This window comes from Crocodylus siamensis, chromosome 2, assembly GCF_052110815.1.
Source record: "Crocodylus siamensis isolate JL-2025a chromosome 2, ASM5211081v1, whole genome shotgun sequence".
NCBI lineage: Eukaryota > Metazoa > Chordata > Crocodylia > Crocodylidae > Crocodylus > Crocodylus siamensis.
Window position 1 is genome coordinate 118,182,611 of NC_143396.1, and position 21,973 is coordinate 118,204,583.

General features: G+C 43.2%; 1 pseudogene; it reads left to right on the forward strand.

Annotated features, from left to right (window-relative positions):
• LOC149870667 (N-heparan sulfate sulfotransferase 4-like) overlaps positions 1–21,973 on the forward strand; it is a 49,565-nt pseudogene that overhangs the window by 16,453 nt on the left and 11,139 nt on the right.

Here is a 21,973-nt window from a genome sequence, read left to right on the forward strand (position 1 = left end):
AGATCAGAGAAGTCACTAATAGTAAAGATATAAATGGAGAAGCAGCTATTCTCACTTAGATGTAGTATAGTGAAAAAAAGTTTTAGTACAACAGTAGCAGTAATGGAGGTATGGCTAAAGGAAGCTATTACATTTGGGGAAACATACTCAATATGGAATCTGTCTAGCACATCTTAGATAATTTGGATATCCGTAGAAAAATATTGTGAAAACCAGGAGAGGGTGAGAAGGCAATGAGGAGATTTTTATGCAAATAAGAAAGGCCTGTAAAATAATATGAGCATTAGTCATTCCAATTACTGTTATAATGACTAGAAACCAGAGAATCACAAAATCAATTAGATGTTTAAAAATACAAAAGAGCTCTTTCCTTGCTCAATTTGTTCAGCATTCAACAAGTTCAAAACCTGTTCTGAAAAATTATTTTAGTATGATGACCGAGATTGAAACTGCTGAATGTTTAGTTATAGGTAGGTGAACTGAAATACTGTTTAGCTGTTCTGTGTTTTCATTTTTATCTGTAACATTTGGTGAGATAACTAACAATAACAGAAGAGAAAGCTATATTCTTAACACTTTTTATTTTAATGATGATATCAGCTGTAGTCCAGAGAAGAAAGAACTCTGAATTCAAATCTTACTAGGTAAATAAGGGATCCTATACATGCGCAGGGAGGCTGCTCAGATGCACTGTAATTCCAGTGCATTGGAGCAGACTTGATTATTTGAGTCTGCTGGAGCATGGTTATAAAAGAATCCAGCATCACATGTATCAGTGTCCCCATGCTGAAAAATGGTGGTGGGGCGCTTTAAACTATACCCCTTCAACAAGCTTAAGTTGAAAGTGCCCTCTTGCCATTTTTCAGCATGGGGTCACTGATACACATGGCACTCTGGGTGCTTTTATTTAGCGTGGCTCTTGGAGCTGTGCTGATGAAAGCGCTCCCCCCCATACACACACACACCTCCCAGAGCATGTCTACAAACACCCTAAGATGCCAGTTTTTAATTTTATTTCTGTTGTTGTTAAGTGAATTTAATAGCTATGGAAAATGCTAGGTTAACTGCTATAAAAGCTCAAGTAAATTTTGTTTTGTTTGGTTTTATTTTGTTTGGTTTTACCACAGAAAGTACAGTACAATAAAGGCCACAAAGAAAAACTCATTTCCACCAGCAGAAACTGATGGGAAATTTCCACTGATAGAAATCTTTCCAGGAGAGGAGCTTATAGACAGTCAGCTGGCAGCTGCCCCCTCTCCCTTGTTTTCCTGCCTTCTGCAGACTGGAGTAATCCTGATCTAAGAAAGGCTTGGGGAGCAGTGACTGCTTTATCCTCATGGTCCCTGAAGTGAGTGGAGCAGCAGGGAAAGACTTCTGATGCCTTCTCCTGGGTTCTGGGGAAAGGGTGGGACCAATCTCCTTATCTCAAATCCCCGTGTCTAGAAGTAGAGCAGAGGGAGCAATGGGGCAAAGTCCCAAGCCCCTTCCCCAGTCCTGGCAGTGCCTGGTTTGGAGAAGAGACAGGGAGCAGTGGTGGCTTCTGTCCTTCCTCCTGAACCACAGACAACCCCAGTGTGGGGATCAGGTGAGGGAAGATCAAGCATCTGCTTCTCCACTGTGCTTCTGATCTCAGGGAGAAGAGCTGAGGGAGAAGTGGGGCAAACCCTTTGCCCAGTTCTCATTCTGGGGCTCTGGTATGCGAAACAGCTAAGGGAGGGTGCTGCTTGCACTGCTTGAGTACATTTACATGAGACACTGAATATGCAGTAGACTAATTCTATTGCACATTAGCTCATCACAGGAAGTCATGCTAATTAGCTTTAGTCTACTGTGCATTAGCATCACTAAAAAGGTGATGCTATTATAGGTACTAAACTTAATGCACAATAACTATGGCAGCAAGGGGAAGCCAGTGGGGCTAGCAGTCCCTGTCTCTCCCCAAAACTGAAGGTTTCCCAGGTTGGAGAAGAGCCATTACTCAGTGTCTTCTATCCCTTTTCTCCCTTATTGGTCTGAGAGAGGAGGGCAGCAGTAATACAAAGCTTCAAGTGTGCTTCTCACTCTGGGGCCTCTGGTGTGAGAAGTGGGCAGGAGGCTTGCAGCACATCTGCCTCCCCTCCACTCCTGCTGCCACAGTGGGAGCAGCAAGGCAAAGCATGCTGCCTGCTTCTCCAGTATGTGTGGAGACAGAAGGCAACATCTGGTGGCTGGTCCTCTCCTCCCTTCTCAGGCAACAGGCAGGACAGGAGCAGCTGTCCCTCATGTCTTCCTCAGATTAGGGTGACACCACTTCTGGAAAGGTATGGGAGCCTTTCCCCTGGCACCACTTTTCCCAAGAGAAACTTTCACAAGACCAGATGGCTTACTCTTCTCCTGCAACTGCCATTTTTTGTATGGGATAAAGCATACGAATCTTTTTTCCCTTTTGGTTTTTACTGGGAGAACGGGTAAATTCTGAAAGCACCGGGTCACTAGCAGCCATGAAGGGATTTAAGGAAAGAACGATGGAATCTTTTCCTGTGTTTGCCAAAAGTTCATTGAATACATAGGGTGCAACCAGACAAGACCACATTTGCATTTCCCCTGAGACAAATAGCAGAAGCATATACTTGTGCTGCTGCTTGTCCCTGGAGAATGCCCACAGACACATCCTCTGGCAAGCAGCAAATTGCCCAGGGTGGGGTAGAGGAGGCTGGGGTCAGCACCTGGGGTGGCCCCAGCAGCCCTACTTAGGGTCCTGGAGGCCTCTTGGGGCTCCAGGGGCAGCAATTCAGGTGCAGAGCAGAGCCAGCAGCCTGAGTGTGGCTCTGGCTAGCCAGCCTCTGGGTTCAGGCAGTATGTGCAGCCACCACTTGTGCTGCCCACTTTTTTTTCAGGCACCCTGCCTCTTGTTTTACTTGAAGTTTTTTGACCAATACTTCCTTTATGTAGATTAGAGGGATTTTGGAGCCCTTTATTTTTAGTGGGATTAAGATAATATGGGGTAAAGAAACAGCAGGTTTCTTAGGGTCTTAGGACAAACATTCAAAAGTAACATTTTGAATTAGGAGAAGAGTTGGACTAAGTTTTATGTAGAGATAGGAAGGAAAGAGCAAGTAGATAGCTAGAAGATTTTTTGAATGGGAGAGTAGTCTTCCTGTGATTGCTCAAATATCAGTACTTAGAATCCTAACTTTTTATTTTGTATTCATGGATTGGAAAATAATATTAGAAAATTAGGGTTTTTTTTCTGTTTTGAAGTTTTAAGATAATATTCAGTTAGGAACAAAATAGAAAACACAAAAATGAAACAGTCAAGCAGAACCCAAACATATGTTCTAGTCTACTATTAAAAAATAAGATGAGTAAAAACAAAATCCTCCTCTTATTTGGTGGAGGAAACAGCTTCAGAAATGGAACATGTCATGCTCTTAAAATGGCATATTAAATATTCAGAGAAAATGTAAGTACTGTAGAATTTTGCAACAATGAAATGAAAATGTACTATGCATAGCTACAAGTCAAATGGAAATAAGGAGCCTAAGTGGGGTAGATACAACGCTCCCAGGGGTCTCTCTGTTACTAGGATATCTGTAATCTCTATCAGATCTGTAAGCAGAACTTCTTAGATAATAAAATACAACTTCAAAGCTAACCAACACAAAGCCTTCACATTAGATCTCATCAGAGGGACATGTAAAAACAGATGTTCTTTGGCTAAATTAATCCATAGCATAGTAATTAGCTCACACACTTTCTTTTTTTAAACACGGTTTTTATCTTATGTTTCATTTGTTTCTTTTATGTTGAAAGTTTCCCAATTGGATCCACAGTTTCCCCCTTGTTCTACATTTTTTATTTGCATCCAATAATTAGATTTTCTTAGGGTCCAATCTTACAGTCCTCAATCACAGAAATGTTTCTATTATAAATCTGCTTGGGTTTAAATGGAACTACTTCATCAATGATTATAAGATAACACATTTAGAGATGGAGCAGCCCTGGTCCTTAGGTGGATGTACAGAGGAAAGACACAAGAATATTTCCATATATTGCTGTTGTTCTCATTGGATGTCCTTGATATGTTGTCAGTGTTGAAGTCTCAGGAGCTGTGGGGCTGGCAAGTCTCAGCCAGGAGATTCCAACACCAATGTTATCTTAAAAAATAACCAAAACCTCACTTCAGTGGCAAAGATTTGGCCAGGTTTATTGTTTACAAGCACAGCCCTAACATGTATTGGCCTAACAAATACATCAAACCAAAAGTTAAGGCATTCGTAGTAGGGCTGTGTGAAGCTTCAGTCCCTGATTTGATCTGGCAGAGATTCAGCCCAATTCTGTGGCCAAATCGTCAAATCTGAATTGATTTGGACATAGAGACAGCTTTAAATGTTTTTTCTACATACCTCTAGGTAGCAAGAGCTCATCAATGCTGTGATGCTGGGTTGCATGAAGCATCCCACAGAAGCATGGGGGGCTCCTCATCACACTCGGCAGCAGACCCGGAAGTGGACCAGAAGCACTTCAGGTCCATTTCTGGGTCCACTGGGGAGTGTGCGGGAGGGCTCCCCGCACCATGCTGGCTCAGCAACTGGTGCCTCCTGGATCTGGGGGGGCACCTGGGGTCCCTCTGTGGCTGATTGCTGAGCTGGGGTGCTGCGGGGGGGGGGGGGGCTAGTGTGCTCCCCAGAAGACCTGGGTTCACCAGCAAGCACATGGAGGACCCTCCCGCACTCCTGTGGGATGCTGAATGTGTCTCAGCATTGCAGCAATCATGAGCCATGCCTGCTATGTCAAGGTATATAGAAATAACTTAAAGCTGTGTCTGTGTCCAAATCTCTGATTCTCCAAATTAGCATCAAATCTTCAGATCTGGATTCAGCCAAATCAAATCAGGGACTGTGATCTGAATCAATGAATCAAATCACTGTCTCTGATTCAGGCCAAATCCAAATCTAATACAGCCCACTTCACACACCCCTAATTTGTACCTGTGACAAGGTAGTCAACACAATACCATAGAGGCTCCCCAGGCTGCTACAGAGTTTTCCTGCTGGGCAATTCTTCTTTTATACAATGACTAAAAGAAGTTACATACTGCATTACATCTGGGTCTTGAATGTCTCAAACCTGTCCTCAAACTGGCTTGTTTCACATTCTGAGCTGGGTATTTCTATTCCTGCCCTATCATCCTGGTACTGGATTATCCTATAATTTTTTACCATCATCTTCCCTCCCATGTCTTGGTGGGAAGACACATCTTACTCAAGTGCTAAATTTTGTTTATGTGAGGAGTTGAAACACATTGGCCAGGCCTACTCTGGCCAATGCTTTAGGAAAGCCTTTGTGTAAGCAGCATATATTGATTATGCTCCAGCAAGACCTATATTTCCCTCCTTTTTATATTTTTATAAGGGAGGATGTTTACTGATCATTTTGGAAAAGCATAATGGATAGATAAAAGGTAACTTGGTGGGCTAGACACTGATTTGAGGCTACCTTGCTATATCTATTTATATATTTATGTCCTTCCTGTTTGCACATTGGTTTACACATTTATTTATACGATGTGTAGACCGTTTTTTCCAACTGATAGTCCCATAGGTTGGGCCTAGGAATGTTAGGTTTGGGACTTAAATTAAGAGGAGTGGTTTGCTTGAAACACTATTTATGCAGTGGTAATAAGCCATATGAGATGATACTAGATGCTAAATACTGAAGCTGATAAATTATACTACTATAATCTAAATGCAACTGGATGTATGTAGCATGCACAGAGCTCCAAATGTAGAAATCTAGGAAACCTAAAGTTTTTAGAGGTATTGTTGCCTTACTTGTGTTTTGACACATTCCAGGTGGCATTTTAGTTATTGCTGCTTTTTGCATTGTTTTTCCCTGGTTTATAGGGTTGGCTTTTTTTGACAAACTCCATACTTAGGCTTCTTTAATTTACATTACACACTTTACTACAATAGAAGACAATACTATTTCAGTTCCATTTTGAATTTTTACAGTGATTGTACATATTTACTAATGTTTTACAGTTTTGGTTTAGCAGTTCCATGTGAGATGCATAACAGTGTTTTTTGCAGACAAGTGAGTTTTGCTGGTTTTGGCATAACTGATACCTGTAGAAGAAGGGGGAAAACGTAATTTATATATGTAACTTAACCAAGTAATAACTTATGAAAAATCCCTTGTTATACTTTAAAATACCATAAAGCATAAAATAGCATAAAGCATAATATAATTACGCTGGTTAATCATTGAGTATTAGTATACAATACAAAAAAAAATCCACAGTGCACAGAAAGCAAAGGCATACACTCCTCATAGATTCATAGATTCATAGATGCTAGGGTCGGAAGGGACCTCAATAGATCATCGAGTCCGACCCCCTGCATAAGCAGGAAAGAGTGCTGGGCCTACATTACCCCAGCTAGATACACATCCAACCTTCTCTTGAATACCCCCAGGGTAGGGGAGAGCACCACCTCCCTTGGGAGCCTGTTCCAGACCTTGGCCACTCGAACTGTGAAGAAGTTCCTCCTAATATCCAATCTAAATCTGCTCTCCTCTAGCTTGTAGCCATTATTTCTTGTAACCCCCGGGGGCGCCTTGGTGAATAAATACTCACCAATTCCCTTCTGTGCCCCCCTGACGAACTTATAGGCAGCCACCAGGTCGCCTCTCAACCTTCTCTTGCGGAGGCTGAAAAGGTCCAGTTTCTCTAATCTCTCCTCGTAGGGCTTGGCCTGCAGGCCCTTAACCATACGGGTGGCCCTTCTCTGGACCCTCTCCAGGTTATCCGCATCCTTCTTGAAGTGCGGCGCCCAGAATTGCACGCAGTACTCCAGCTGCGGTCTGACCAGCGCCCGATAGAGGGGAAGTATCACCTCCTTGGACCTATTTGTCATGCATCTGCTGATGCACGATAAAGTGCCATTGGCTTTTCTGATGGTTTCGTCACACTGCCGACTCATGTTCATCTTGGAGTCCACTAGGACTCCAAGATCCCTTTCCACTTCCGTGCCACCCAGCAGGTCATTTCCTAGGCTGTAGGTGTGCTGGACATTTTTCCTCCCTAGATGCAGCACTTTGCATTTCTCCTTGTTGAACTGCATTCTGTTGTTTTCTGCCCACTTGTCTAACCTGTCCAGGTCTGCTTGCAGCTGTTCCCTGCCCTCCGGCATGTCCACTTCGCCCCATAGCTTAGTGTCATCTGCAAACTTGGACAGAGTACATTTCACCCCCTTGTCCAAGTCGCTGATGAAGACATTAAAGAGTATCGGTCCAAGCACCGAGCCCTGCGGGACCCCACTGCCCACACTCTTCCAGGTCGAAACCGACCCATCCACCACGACTCTCTGGGTGCGACCCTCCAGCCAATTCTCCACCCACCGGACTGTGCAGTAATCCAAGTCACAGCCCCTTAACTTGTTCACCAGTATACAGCATATATGGAGGACAGTATACTTGTCCTCCATATACAGCAGGAGTGTGTGTGGGTGTTACAGGTATAAGGTAATATTTTTGGAGATACCCCAAATTGATTTTTTACTTTATGGTTTGGATCTATTGTTATATGAGGATAGATACAAGAAATAAGGAATTTTATTGCTATTACACGTTATGACCTTATGCAAAGGCAGCTTCCTACTTACCAAATCAGTGGGCAGGGTCACTGCCTCCTAGGGTGAGTGAAGGGAAGAGGCCTGTCTAAGTTCTGCTTCTAGTAATGTAAAGGGACAGAGCACACCTTCTGCAGTTTGCGTTATGTTATAGCCCAGGGGCTTATGTTTGGTTGTTGTTTTATAAGACCAGTGGTTTGGGTGAGGCTATTTGGGGGCCCGCTATAGTGTGGGGACCCCAGTGCCAGTGAGGGTGTGATGCTAGGGGTGCAGAGACCCCAGCGCCAGTGAGGTGCAGATACAGGACTGCGGATAGCCCAGAGAGGACAAGGGGGCCAATTCACATCAAGGCCCAGACTGGAAAATGTCAATGCCATCTGCCAGGCTTGGGGTGTGGTAAAGGGGCAGTTGGAGCCACGCATATAGCCCATAAGCCTGGGGACACACGGGGTCCAGGGAAGTCCATCAGGACCATGTCCGACTGGACATAAAAGCAGCCTCACTACATTGCATTTTACATCAATACGTGGTGGGTGAGAAAAGAAGGTGTCTGTCAGGCCCCATTGGCATGGTTGAGGGGCCTTAGGAGATCATGCCATCCTTAGGGACCTCATCCCGTGACAGTGGGGTGTGACCACACCACCAGAGCCCTTCTGCTTTTACAAAATATCTCAATTACTACGAATTGGCAAATTCTGATAGAAAGGGCTTTGGTAGACTTTTATTCAGCCACTGTGATCCTGGAGAATTGTAAATATTTCTAGTGGAAGTAGGAGGAAATGGACAGCACATAAGGATGAATCATGATTGGAGACCCTCATGGGTTCCCTTTCTTCATGTACCTGATTATGTTCCCCTTTCACACTGTTTTAATCTACCACTATGCAGCAGATTAGAAATTAGATCCAAATGCAAATGATCCAGTCTCTTGTGTGGAGAAGAAACAAGAGGTGTGTGTGCATGACACTTTAAAGTGAGCTAAATGCTTTTGCACCACTTTAATGGTGTCGGTGTTTGCACGCCCCGGCAGCGTATTGCACATTAATTCCACCCAATATAGGAAATTCAGCAACATAATGCACCTTAAATGACTTGGAGTGCAGCAAACTAAAACTCCTTGAAGGAGCTAAGAACCACTGGGAGAATATATTGTTTTGGAAACACCGTATTTTACTGTTAGTTTTAAATGAAATCTAGTGGATAGTTTTTGGATTTAAATCTCTATACAGAGCATAAAGAGTTTTTTTTTTAAGTTGAAAATATAAAATGAAACTAAACTTTGCTTTCTTACCCCAGACTACAATAATATCCTGGCATAACTAGGGGTAGGTGAATGGGGCAGCAGCCACGGATACTGATTTACAGGGGGCAAGAATATGGCAGCCCTTGGGAAACCAACACTGTAGCAGCCCAGTACCATGTCTTTCTGCCCCTGTTCCCCAGGATATCCTTCTTTGTCCAGGGCATGAAAATTCCTAGTTATACCTCTGGTACAGACAATCAACATTGGAAGGTAATAACATTCACTCTTATTGCTCTTGCTCCACAGTTCTGAGAATCAACCAAAAAATCCACTACTATCTGTAGATCAAGGAGTGAAATTTTGTGATTATTTTTGTTGTTTTGTCCTGACTCTGCCTAGTTGTAAATAATATCCTAGTGCCAATCAAACCGGTTAGGGTAGCCTGCATATTCCTTAACTTGTGCAGTTAAACTATTTTGTAGGGATATAAATAAGGTATTTTGAAAACCCTGGGAGAACAATTTCTGCACTGGCTTTGATGTTTTTTCCTGCTTTCGTTACTAAATAGAAAATTTGTCTAATGGTATAATGTCGTGGTTATTAATGTAAATGACTTTGTATATTCTGTTTTGACAGGTCAATGATGAAATCAGCTGGTGAAAAAAGCTCTGTAGATTAATCTTGATGAAAATCATTATGTATAAATGTGATCTGGGTGATTGTAATGGCTTTTTGCAAATCTTATCTTTATTTTAAAAATATCTATTAAGCAGAAAATCTTACCCAGGCTCAAAAGCTTTTCCTTTCTATTGCTCCATTAAATGATATACTTATTTTTGAAGAAGGACATTTTTGTTTTATTCACTGAGTTGAATGAATTCTGTGTGTGCGATCATAGAAATGAAAGGAAGACTAGACAGCTGGAAGAAGACTTTAACTCAGAGCAGTAACTTTAAATGGTTACTTGACTGGATAGCTCCAACATGACAACTCAGTCATTCTCTAAAAATCAGTCCGAGATCCTGATATATTTTTGGTAGCAGGTAAAAGATAACCCAACCTATATATTTACATTTTACAGTAAATAATTTAGACATTTTCTGTTGTACACATTTTCTGGTTAAGAGAGATTCATTTACTAGAGAATATTGCTTGTTTAGTGTACCTGGATTCTTGGTACATATATTTTATTTTCTGACTTTAATTAGAAATTTGGCTTTATTAAAAAAAAGAAAACCACCCCAAGCATATTTATTTTCATAAGGCTGTTGTAGATTTTACAGGCAACTAAAATAAATAAATGTAGCTTAATCAAGAAATTAATTATTGGATGCTCAGAAATATATTCTAAACTATATCCATTTAGGCCATTCTGTGCAACATTTATTCACTGGTAGCTTAATTGAAGCTGATGGAAATGCTTGTATGAGTAAGATTTACATTATTTAGCCTCTTTTTATAATTATATTTATTTTAAAGATATGTGCAGATCATTAAAATTGCTATATTTCTCTATTAAACATTTTTTTTATATTGTAGGCATTGCTTGAAATTCAAGACATTTTAACAAATCAAATTATAAACTTAATTTTCAATCTGGGATTTTCAGGGAAGTTCTATCACACAGGTAAGATTATCATCATTACCTTTCGGTCCAGATTCCTCATGCACAGTATTTGCCTTCCATATTGAGGATATATATGATTATTCATCCACAAAAGCAAGAATGATCACACAATTACATGTGATCTTCAAGTAGTGCTATGGTTTCCTGAATAATTCATACCAGCTTTTTAATTGCTGGCTTCATTTAAGGTTTTTCTCTCAAAGTGACAATATATTAATACTTTCTGAAATTGAATTTAAATATATATATATATATATATTAGAAAAGCAACAGCTTTTAAATAGTGTATGACAGCCTGGGCGTAAATTGTATAATGTTCACATCCATCATACCAAAGAAGTCCAGAAATAAATGTTTAAAATTTATTTTAGATCTGATTTGAACTTGAATCATGGCACCAATCAGCCTTTGAATGAGTTAGGATCTGGCCCACTATGTAGCAGTTGCCAAAAAATTATGTTAAAGTATTACGCAACAAATATTACTCATGGAAAAAAAATTGAATACCTGTGGCAAGTAACATTTTTTTTCCTTATATACAATATATACATTTTGAGCATTAGCTTCTTAATTCAAATAAATCTTCCAGGTTCCTTGATTTTGCGAACCTCTAATCTGACAATAGGTCTGAACTGTGACCAGAAATTTTGTATGGGTCAGTGAAAAGATAAAGTGTCACCCCTACTACAAAGGCCAACTATAACTGTATCCCTTACATTCAGAAGATTATTAATGTTATAAATTAAAACATTCTTAGGCCCATTTTACAGAAATGGAATACTAAAACTCAAGAAAGATTAGAATTATTCAGCGTGGTGTTTTTTGAGTGGATTAGGTACATAACTAGAGTAAATCCAAGCTTGATATTAGCTCTTCCACTGACTTGCTGTTCGATACTACTCCCACCAGTTAAGCTTACTCAGCCTTCCTTGCTTAATATACTTGCAATGTAGGACTAGTATAATATTTAATCTAATAGGACAAACAAGGAGTTGAAGACCAAACAAACAAAATCAGGAGAAGATCTGAAATTGCTGTCTCTTATGTGGTGACCAAGCTAAACTTTTTATCCAACTTGCCTAAGATGATACCATCAGATATGATAGTTTGTAGATATAGCTGGTTAAAAATGTTTGTAAGCAATATGAATGCACGTTAACATATTTCTATTTTTCTAGATGTTCTGTCTTCAAACCTCCTTGACATACCCTTCCTTGGTCTGGGAGAATTTGTTCATTTCGGTTGGCCTAATTATTATGAAATCTTTAACTAGATATTTAAATGTATTTTCTTCTGAACCGTATGGCTGCAAAATTAAGTTTCATGGTTGGCAGGGTCGAAAGGGACCCAAGCAGATCATCTAGTCTGACTCCCTGCCATGGGCAGGAAAGGATGCTGGGGTCAAATGACCCGAGCTAGGTGCCTGTCTAGCCTTCTTTTGAAGACCCCCAGGGTAGGAACGAGCATGATTTCCCTTGGAAGTTGGTTCCAGCTCCTAGCCACTCTGACAGTGAAGTAGATATCTAACCTGAATCTACTCTGTCAACTTATGGCCATTGTTCCTTGTTACCCCCAGTAGTGCTTGAGGGAACAAAGACTCTCCCACTGCCTGATGGTCCCCCTTGGCAAGTTTATAGCTGGCCACCAAATTCCCTCTCAGCCTTCTTTCGTGGAGGCTGAACAGGTTCAGGTCCCATAGCCTGTCCTCATAGGGCTTGCCCTGCTGCCCCCTAAACATGTGAGTGGCCCTCCTCTGGACCTTCTCGATGCTGTCGACATCCCTCCTGAAGTGTGGTCCCCAGAACTGGATGCAGTACTTCAGCTGCAGCCTGACCAGTACCACATAGAGGGGGAGTATCACCTCCTTAAACCTGCTCGTGATGCATCTGTGGATGCATGACAAAGTGCAGTTAGCCTTCTTGACTGCGTCCCCACATTGGTAGCCCATGTTCATCTTAGAATCAGTAGTGATTCCAAGATCCTTCTCTGCCTCTGTGCTGATGAGAAGAGAATTCCCCAGCCTGTAGGTATGCTGCTGGTTCTTCCTTCCCAGGAGCAACACCTTGCACTTCTCCGTATTGAAACCCATCCTGTTCTTATCCACCCACCTCTGTAACCTGTCGAGATCTAGTTGTAGCCTGTCCCACTCTTTTAGCGTGCTTACTTCCCCCACATCTTAGTGTTATCTATGAACTTGAACAAGGTGCTTTTCACCCCCTTGTTTAAATCGCCGATGAAGATATTGAACAGTGCGGGCCCAAGGACTAAGCCCTGGGGAACCCCACTACCCACATCTCTCCAAGTCGAAAATGACCCATCCACCACCACTCTCTGGGTGCAGCCCTCCAGCCAATTTGTGACCCATCTAACTGTGTAGGCATTGACACAAGGGACACCTAATTTTTTAATGAGGATGGGGTAAGAGACAGTGTTGAAGGTCTTCTTAAAGTCCAGGAAGACTACATCTACCGCAACATCTGAGTCCAAGGCTTTTGTGACCTGATCATAGAAGGCCACCAGGTTGGTCTGACAAGACCTGCTTCTACTGAACCCATGTTTCATAGTTTGTAGGATCAGAAAGGACCTGAGCAGATCATCAAGTCTGACCCCCTGCCATGGCAGGAAAGAGTACTGGGGTCAAATGACCCCAGCGAGGTGTTTGTCTAGCCTTGTCTTAAAGACCCACAAGGTAGGAGCAAGCACCACTTCGCTTGGAAGTTGATTCCAGATCCTAGCTGCCCTGACCATGAAGTAGCGCCTCCTGATATCTAACCTGAATCTACCCTCTGTGAGCTTGTGACTGTTATTTCTAGTCACTCCTGGTAGCGCTTGAGGGAACAGGGACTCCCCCAGTGCCTGCTGGTCCCCTCTGAGTAGTTTGTAAATGGCCAATAGATCCCCGCTCAGCCTTCTCTTGTGGAGGCTGAACAGGTTCAGGTCCCTTAGCCTGTCCTCATAGGGCCTGCCCTGCTGCCCCCTGATCATGTGAGTGGCCCTCCTTTGGACCCTCTCTATGTTGTCCACATCCCTCTTGAAGTGTGGCACCCAAAAATGGATGCAGTACTCCAGCTGCGGCCTGACCAGTGTCACAAAGAGGGGGAGGATCACCTCCTTGGAACTGCTTGAGATGCATCTGTGGATGCATGACAAGGTGCGGTTGGCCTTCCTGACTGCATCCCCACACTGCCGGCCCATGTTCATCTTGGCATCAATGATGACTCCAAGATCCTTTTCTGCCTCTGTACTGATGAGAAGGGAGTTCCCCAGCCTATAGGTATGGTGCTGGTTCTTCCTCCCCACAGGCATCGCCTTGCACTTGTCAGCGTTGAATCCCATCCTGTTCTCATCCACCCACCACTGTAACCTGTCTATGTCTGATTGCAGCCTATTCCTCCCTTCTAGCATGCCCACATCCCCCCACAACTTAATGTCATCAGCAAATTTGAACAGGGTACTTTTTACGCCCTCGCCCAAGTCACTGATGAAGATGTTAAACAGTGCGGGCCCAAGGACCGAGCCCTTCAGAACCCCACTGCCCACATCCCCCCAGGTCAAAAATGACTAGACAATGTTGATTGTTGATTGTCCCTAAGCATAAACTTCTATGCTGGCCCCTCACAGATGTGCTCCTGGATAATTTTCTCAAAGAGCTTCCCCTTGACTGAGGTAAGACTAATGGGCCTATAGTTTCCTGGGTCCTCTTTCCTCCCTTTTTTGAAAATGGGGAACTCATTGGCCCTTTTCCAGTCATCAGGCAACTCACCAGAAGTGCTCATAAAGCTATGCCAGGGGTCCTGCAATGACCTCTGCCAGTTCCCTAAGCACTTTGGGGTGGAGATCATCAGGACCTGCTTATTTGAACACATCTAGTCCCTCCAGAAGTTCCCTGACTAGGTTCTCACTGACCCTGGGCCTGGCTGCACTTCCCCTGGGTCTGTCAGGAATTCCAGTGGGGGGATATCCCTGTCCCTGCTCAAAAAAATGGAAGCAAAGAATCTGTTAAAGAGATTAGCTTTGTCATCTGGTGCTACCACCCCATTGCCAAGCATGTCCTGCAGAGTTTAGTACCTTCTTTTTACCTGCTATGTATTTAAAAATTGACTTCTTGTTATCTTTGATCTGGGCCACTAGTCCCAGTTCCATCTCTGCCTTAGCCTTCCTAATAGCCCCCCTACAATCTCGAGCCAAGGAGGTATAATCCTCCTTGGTCATGGCCCCTCCCTTCCATTGGGTGTACACCTGCTTTTTGGCTTTGAAGCATTCATGGACGCTTTTGGTGAGTTATGAAGGCTTTTGAGCACTCTTGCCCCCCTTGACCCATGTGGGGATTGTCACCCTTTGGGCTTGGAGGATCATCTCCTTAAGGAACGACCACTCTTCTTGGACTCCCACCTCCCCTCCCCTTTGGGACCTCAGTGCTTCCCCAACTAGTCTCCTTACCTCATTGAAATTCACACTCCTGAAGTCCAGGTCTGCTGCCTTGCTGCAGGCCTTTGACATCCTGTGCTTAACAGTAAATTCCAGTAACTGATGGTCGCTATCACCCAGGTAGTTGAGCACCCGTAGTCCCCTCACCAGGTCATCACCTGTGGCCAGGACCAGGTTGAACAAGGCATTTCCCCTTGTGGGAATGTGCGTCTCTTGGGTTAGATGAAGGTCCTGTAAAAAAGCTAAGAAGCTATGTGAGCAGTCAGACCTGGCTGACTGCTCTTCCCAGCAGATGTCTGAGTAGTTTAACTCACCCATGATAACCACCAATGTTCTCTCTAAGAAGCAATGGTCTATGGGCACACTGCCTCTGTCTGTGAGTGCTCCACCTTGGTCCAGCACGGGACACGTACCAAAGGGGGCTGGAGGCCAGGGGCTGGGGCCAGGGCCTGAGGGTTGGAGCCAGGGTCCAGGTCTGTAGCTGGGGGCCAGAGGCTGGAGCTGGGAGACAGGGGCCAGGGGCTGAAACTGGAGGATGGAGGCTGGGGCCAGGGGCTGGGGTCTGCTGGGCCAGGGCTGAAACTGGGGGCCAGTGGCTGGAGGCTGGGGCCAGGGGCTGAATCTGAGAACCTGGGGCCAGAGACCAGGGACTGGAGCTGAGAGCCATGGACCAGGGGCTGGAAGCTTGGGCCAGAGCCAGGGGCTGGATCTGGGAGCCAGGGGCTGGAGGCTAGGGCCAGGGACCAGGGGCTGGGGCCAGAAGCTGGAGGCTGTGGCCGGGGACCAGGGCCTGGAGCTGGAGCCTGGTGTGGGCTCCCCAACTCTGGGGAAGTGCTCTGCTCCCCCATATCAGGGCTGGGGAGTGAAGCACTTTCCCAGAGCCAATGAAGCCCACACTAGCTGCATGTCCCAGACTCCATCCCTGTCTTGCCTCATCTCAGGGAGGAGCTGCTGTCTGCCCCAGTGAGGCTCTGCCATCCCTTGGACACTGCTCCGCTCCCCGGCCCTGATGCCACATGCCTCCTTGCTTCCTGAGGTGATGCAGGGGAGAGGAGCAGCATCCCAGAGCTGGCGGAGCCTCACTGGGACAGGTAGTGGCTCCTCCCTGAGGTGAGACAAGGCAGGGATGGAGGCTGGGGCGGAGGGCTGGTGCAGGCTCTGCCAGCTCCAGGGAAGTGCTCCACCCCCGGCCCTGATGCAGGAGAGTGGAGCACTTTCCTGGAGCCCACACCAGGCTCCCGCCCCAGCCTCTCCTCATGCGCGGCCTTGAAAAAGCTGTGGACGGCTACACTTTAAGTTGTGCATGGCCGCCCACGTGCACACCTTAGAGGGAACCTTGGTGATCACGTCCCTTGACTTAACTGCCTCCGCGAGCTGACTTGAGAATTCCCAGTCTAGCTCTTCTCCCTGGTTAGGAGGCCTGTAGTAGACCCCCACTGTTAGGTTCCTTTCCCCCAACCCCCTTGTATTCTGACCCAGAGCACCTCAGTCTGCCCTACCTCAGACCCAGTGCTGTTTGCAGAGATTGTGTATTGCTCTTTAACATAGAGCGCCACACCCCCACCTTTCCTCCCTGTTCTGTCTCACCTATACAGCCTATAGCTCTTGATGTTTACCACCCAGCCGTGCGTTGGATCCCACCAAGTTTCAGTGAGCCCCATTATGTCTATTTCCTGAGACTTTACTTTTAGTCTCTATCTTCCTGAAATGGAGAAATGATTTCAAGATATGATGAGATATATGCTTGGCTGTGTCAGGTTAGAATGTTATGCTTTTTGTTGTGTCAGGATTGATGGTAGTTTTACTAAGAGGTTGGTAATGATTTGTACATGATGGTTTGGATAGGGATGATCCTGCCTCAGACAGGGGGTTGGACTAAATGACCTATGGAGGTCCCTTCCAACCTTATTTCTGTATGATTCTGTGATTGAGAAGATACTTTGAGGCTTGCAAAATGAGGATATATGAGTTTGGTTAAAAGAATAAAAGTATTACTAGAAGTGCCTTTAACTCAGTGTTTTGACAGTCATTGGGTAAATTTACATATTCAATTAGTGCAGCACAATAAACTCTGGTGCAGTTTGTGCCAGGTTTAATAGCTTCTAGGCCCGGCATCTACATGATTGTCTAGGACCACAGCAGTGTGAACTAGGCCAAAGCAGCCCTGGACTGGAAGCAGGCTCAGGGGGTCAGCCACAGGCTCCAGGTCACAGCATCAGGCATCAGAGGGGCTAGCTGAGACACAAGAGTGTCCAAAGAGTGGAGCTTTTTGGCTAGGCAGAAGAGGTCTGTCCTCCTGCTACCTGGGCAGACTGAGTGCTATTTATGCCTGGGTCAGCGCATTCACACATGTGTTTAGGCAGTTATTTTCAAAGCCCAAGATAGTACTCCCAGAGAGTACTATCTTATGGCAGTAAAAATTAGTTTGCTGTATCTAACAGCATTGCACATATAAACTGACATTTTACACTGCAGCAAATTAGTCTAGTGCACAGTTAAACACATGTGAAGATGCACCCACTGTTATCAAATGCTTCAGAAGAAGGTAAAGGAAAAAATTCATTTGGCACATAGGCAAAATAGCTTATGATGCATTTGTGAAGGACTGGGAATTTCTTTCTCATTCTAGCAAGTAATTTTTGGCATGAAACATAAGAAATATAAGTTTCTTCCTAGCCGAATGAAACAACAGTTATTATTTTCTTTCATATACATTAGGTCATCTAATTGCAGTTAACATACATGATTAACACAAAACAAATTAACCCTTTTTTTTTTGTAACAAGCGTCAATTGCACATATCCATTTTGACCAGAGGTGGGTAAAATATAGCCCACCTTGTGCCCTCTCTGGACTCAGACCAGCAGAGTGGACTAGAGTGGATCAGCTCTGGACCAGCCAGAACCTGTGTGCACAGCCCCAACCCCAGCCCACCCTGTGCCTGCTCTGGACCACCTGCCTATGCTGAGCAATGGTAGGAAATGCTCCTCCCTATCTCTTTGGTACTGGTCAGGCCTCAGCTGTAGTACTTAGTCCAGTTCTGGGCACCACACTTGAAAAAAAAACATGGATAAGCTCGAAAGAGTACGAAGAGTCACCTTCATGGTCAAGGGCATAGAGGATAGGCCCTACAAGGAGAGACTTGAGGAATTGGGCCTGTTCAGTTCGAGTAAGAGGAGGATGAGAAGTGACTTGATAGCCACCTACAAGTACATTGAGGTGAACACCAAGGTTTAGGTGAGCAACTCCTCAGGAAGGCACCTCAAGGCAGGATGAGGACCAATGGGCATAAGCTTATACAAGATAAATTCAGACTAGATATAAGGAAAAACTTCTTCTCTGTAAGGGTCTCCTGAATCTGGAACACACTCCCACCATCTTTGGACGTGTTCAAGAGGAAGCTGAACAGGTACCTTGTTGAACTTGTCAGAGTTCATAACTTCCTGCCCATGGCAGGGGACTGGACTTGATGATCTTACAGGTCCCTTCCAGTTCTACAATTCTATGATTCTGTTTTGAGATCTGGTGTTTGTTCTTTGTAGTGGGTGCATCTACTCATCCGTTGATACACAATAACTTATTTCAATGCACATTAGATTCACTAAGGGCACTTTTATGTGTGCTTTGGGGTGGCACTTTAAATAGAACAGCTCTGGGAGCTGCTACTATTGAAGCACTGCCACATCCTGTGTATTGGTATTCCTGTACTTAAAAATGGTGGCGGGGGGGGGCACTTGAACTAAAGCTCATCAAACAAGCTTTAGTCCAAGCACCCCCACCACCATTGTTAATCCGAGGGAAACAGGAGACACACATCTGTTCCAACTGGAGTGGCTCTCAGTACTAGATTTCATGTGCATTAAATTAAGTGTGTTAATGCACATGTATATGCGCCCTGTATGACTATGGGTAAATCACTTCGGGCAAACTCTACCATTTGATATAGCTTGGTTCCAGTGATAGAGTGCATTGTCTCAATGTCTATTCTGCCTCAGAGGTATAGTGAATCTTAGAATTCCCCAGCTTCAGAGGAAGGCTGGTAATCTAGGGCACTATTAAAAGTATGCAGGTCACTCCCTGCACCCCTTTCCTGGCATAGAGGTTACTCCCACCTACTTTCAGGCATGCTGCATTTGAGGAGCAATTACAAATTCATGTGCAAATCTGAAATATTGTGCTTTCAATCATGTGCAAATTCATATTTTTGAAAGCTGAATCTGTTTAAGTGAGAGTAGACTTTGGTCTGATTTGAAAACGTGAATGCATTGTTAACACACATGGCCAGTTAAATGTTTGAGAGCTGGCCACTTGCCTTCTCAAATCATCAGTTAAGTTCCTGATTGCAACTTGCCCCTCCTATAATTTCTATTTAGTTACCAAAAAAAAAGTGTTTTATTAGTATATATATTTTGTGAAAGCACACCAACTCATTTTGAGATTTATCTGTAACTGCCACATGAGAAAGGGCTGGTGAGCTATTTTGTGTAACTCCTAAGGAAAGTGTATGTCTCATTATCATCTGAATATAATGGAAACCCGATTGAGTAATATTTTACAGTTGCAGTGTTTACAGAAAATTCTTGGGATGGATTATTTTTTTCTTTGGTATGGACAGAGGAAAGACTTCAAATAAAAAATGGAATAATAGATGAAAAGGGATTTTCTCATTGTGTGTACTTTGTGTGGTGAAAGGGAGATTGTATTGAAGAAAAGGAAAAATAGTACTTGCATCAATTACCCTATTTTCTTTATGCAGATACAATAATATGAATCTAGTATCTTTATTTTTCATTGTCACTATTAACACATTTATGTCAGTTATAAAGTCAAAGAAAAAAGAAATCCCTAATATACATGCTCAGCTCCACAGAATCCACTCTTTCTTCTCTGTACTGGAACAGAACTAAATTTTGTTCTTGCCTATACTGGTTAAAATAAGGAGTAATTTAATATGCTGTAGTGGAGTTAGACCAATACAAAATGATGTAAAAGAGAGCAGGCTCAGGTCCAGATGTTGAAATAAATTACACAAATAGAAGTATAGAACAACTGCAGTAGTACTGATGGAATTAGTATTTTGCCTGTCTTAGTTGCTAGCCTGATAAAAGTTAAATTTTAAAATATGCCAACTGTAAAACTTTGATAATAGATTATTAGTATTCCTGTTTGATAGACATAATAATATACCTTTTTTTTCTTATTTAGACCTTCTCTCACTAATAAGCTCATTATTCAAGTAAAATATTTCAAGGATTTAAAGATGAGTCAGCTCAAAAGTCAATTATTACTGCAAAATTCTGTTCTACCAGTGACAAAGTAGGTTGTTTACTGGGTGGTATGCAGATATTTATGGCTTGGTGCTACTCTTCAGTACTTCTCAGGTAATTATCTGTACATTTTGATCTAAAAAGGATCTTGATGAAAACTGAGTTTGACTTGTGTCATCTTGTTTAACACAGAATTGTCAGGCACAGCTATGGTGCTGTATAAATTATGAAGATGCAAAATAGCTGCTAGACTTATATACTCTCTGACATTTTGCTCTTAAAGGTCTCTAAGCCCTGATGGTAGTGCCTTTGTGCCTAGGACTGTCCTAATCATAATAAAGCTGTGTCTGACAGAGAGGCTTATCAAGCTCCAGAAACTAATCTCTCCATCTGCCTAATTTACCAGAATAAACTAGATTTTTAGATTAAGTGCACACTGATAAACTGGGCTCTTTACATAGTGAATTTGGCCCCACTACTTTTCTTAATATAGGGATGGTGGTAATTTTTCATTGAATTGCCACTGGGTAAAAAAATAGAATTGCTATGGAAGTGGAGTCCTGGAAGCACGGTTTAAAACTCTGGACTTTGCCTTTCTTGCAAATGCCCTAAAGCACTAGGCTACATACTCATGCTTCCTTTTTCTTTCAGAACCAATGAATCCTATGTTCCTTTTTTTGTGCAATAGTACTGCTTTAATTGCATATATTGATACTGTCTTCACCCAAGAAAGCCTCTAGTGTGGTATTTAAGACTTTCCAGGAAGGAAGGAGATGTGGGTCTGAGTATTCTTAGGCTGAGAAGGGAATTAAAGCCAGGTTTCTCAAGTGCTTTCACTATTTGGTTGTGATCTAAGAAGGTGCTTGGCAATATCACCCCTACCAAGAAAATATTGTTGTCATCATCCTTTTTAAAGAAAAATATTGAGCCTTGTTCTGTTATATGAGATAAACAGCATAGGCACCTACCTTGGGGAAATAATTTTGGGCTTTGGATCACAACTTACCTTGGGCTTCAGCTGTAGGAGGGATTTCTGACAGATGCCTATTAATGTTTTTTTCCTGTTGGCCAGCAGTAGGCTTTTTCTAAGCAGAGTGTTTGCTCTTTTGCATCCTATTCTTTGAGATACCCACATTTTCCTTTTATAGGGAGCCTAGAACAGGGGTTGGCAATATTTTTGGTCAGATTGCCAAAAACACCAGCAATCTCAACTTGTAAGATATTGGTGTGCTGGGATGGGCAGCAAGGGAGCCACAAGGGGCCCAATCCTTGTTGTGGCAGTGCACCCCCAACCCCTTCCCCACCATCCACCCCAAGGCACGTGTGCCAAGCAAAATTGTATTTTATTCCCCATTTATAAGCTCTTTAAAATGAACTGGCAGAGATTTAATGTGCAAACATCTCAGAAAAGAGATGAGCTGAATCTGATTTCAGTTGTTTGTTTCAATTACTGTGACGCTTCTGCTGCGGTAGCCTATGCTGTTCTAGCACCCTGAGATCCTTTTAAAGGTGCAGCAGGGTGCTGTACAGTATTAGCACTGTTAGGTGTGCAAACACCTTCTCATGATTTATAAGATAAACACAAAGGTCTCAGATAGCAATTCATAGTGTTAAAAACTTTCTGACCGTATTGTGGCCTTTCAGAGTTCCTTGCAACAGAAGAATTGCTCTATTATTTTTGTTAGTCAAAAATTCAATGAATGCTAAGAGCTAATATATTTTGAGGTGTGCTTCTTGTTTTAAATACTTCTGGTAGTATTTAAATACATCTCTGTATTAAAAAAAAATTCAGAATTTA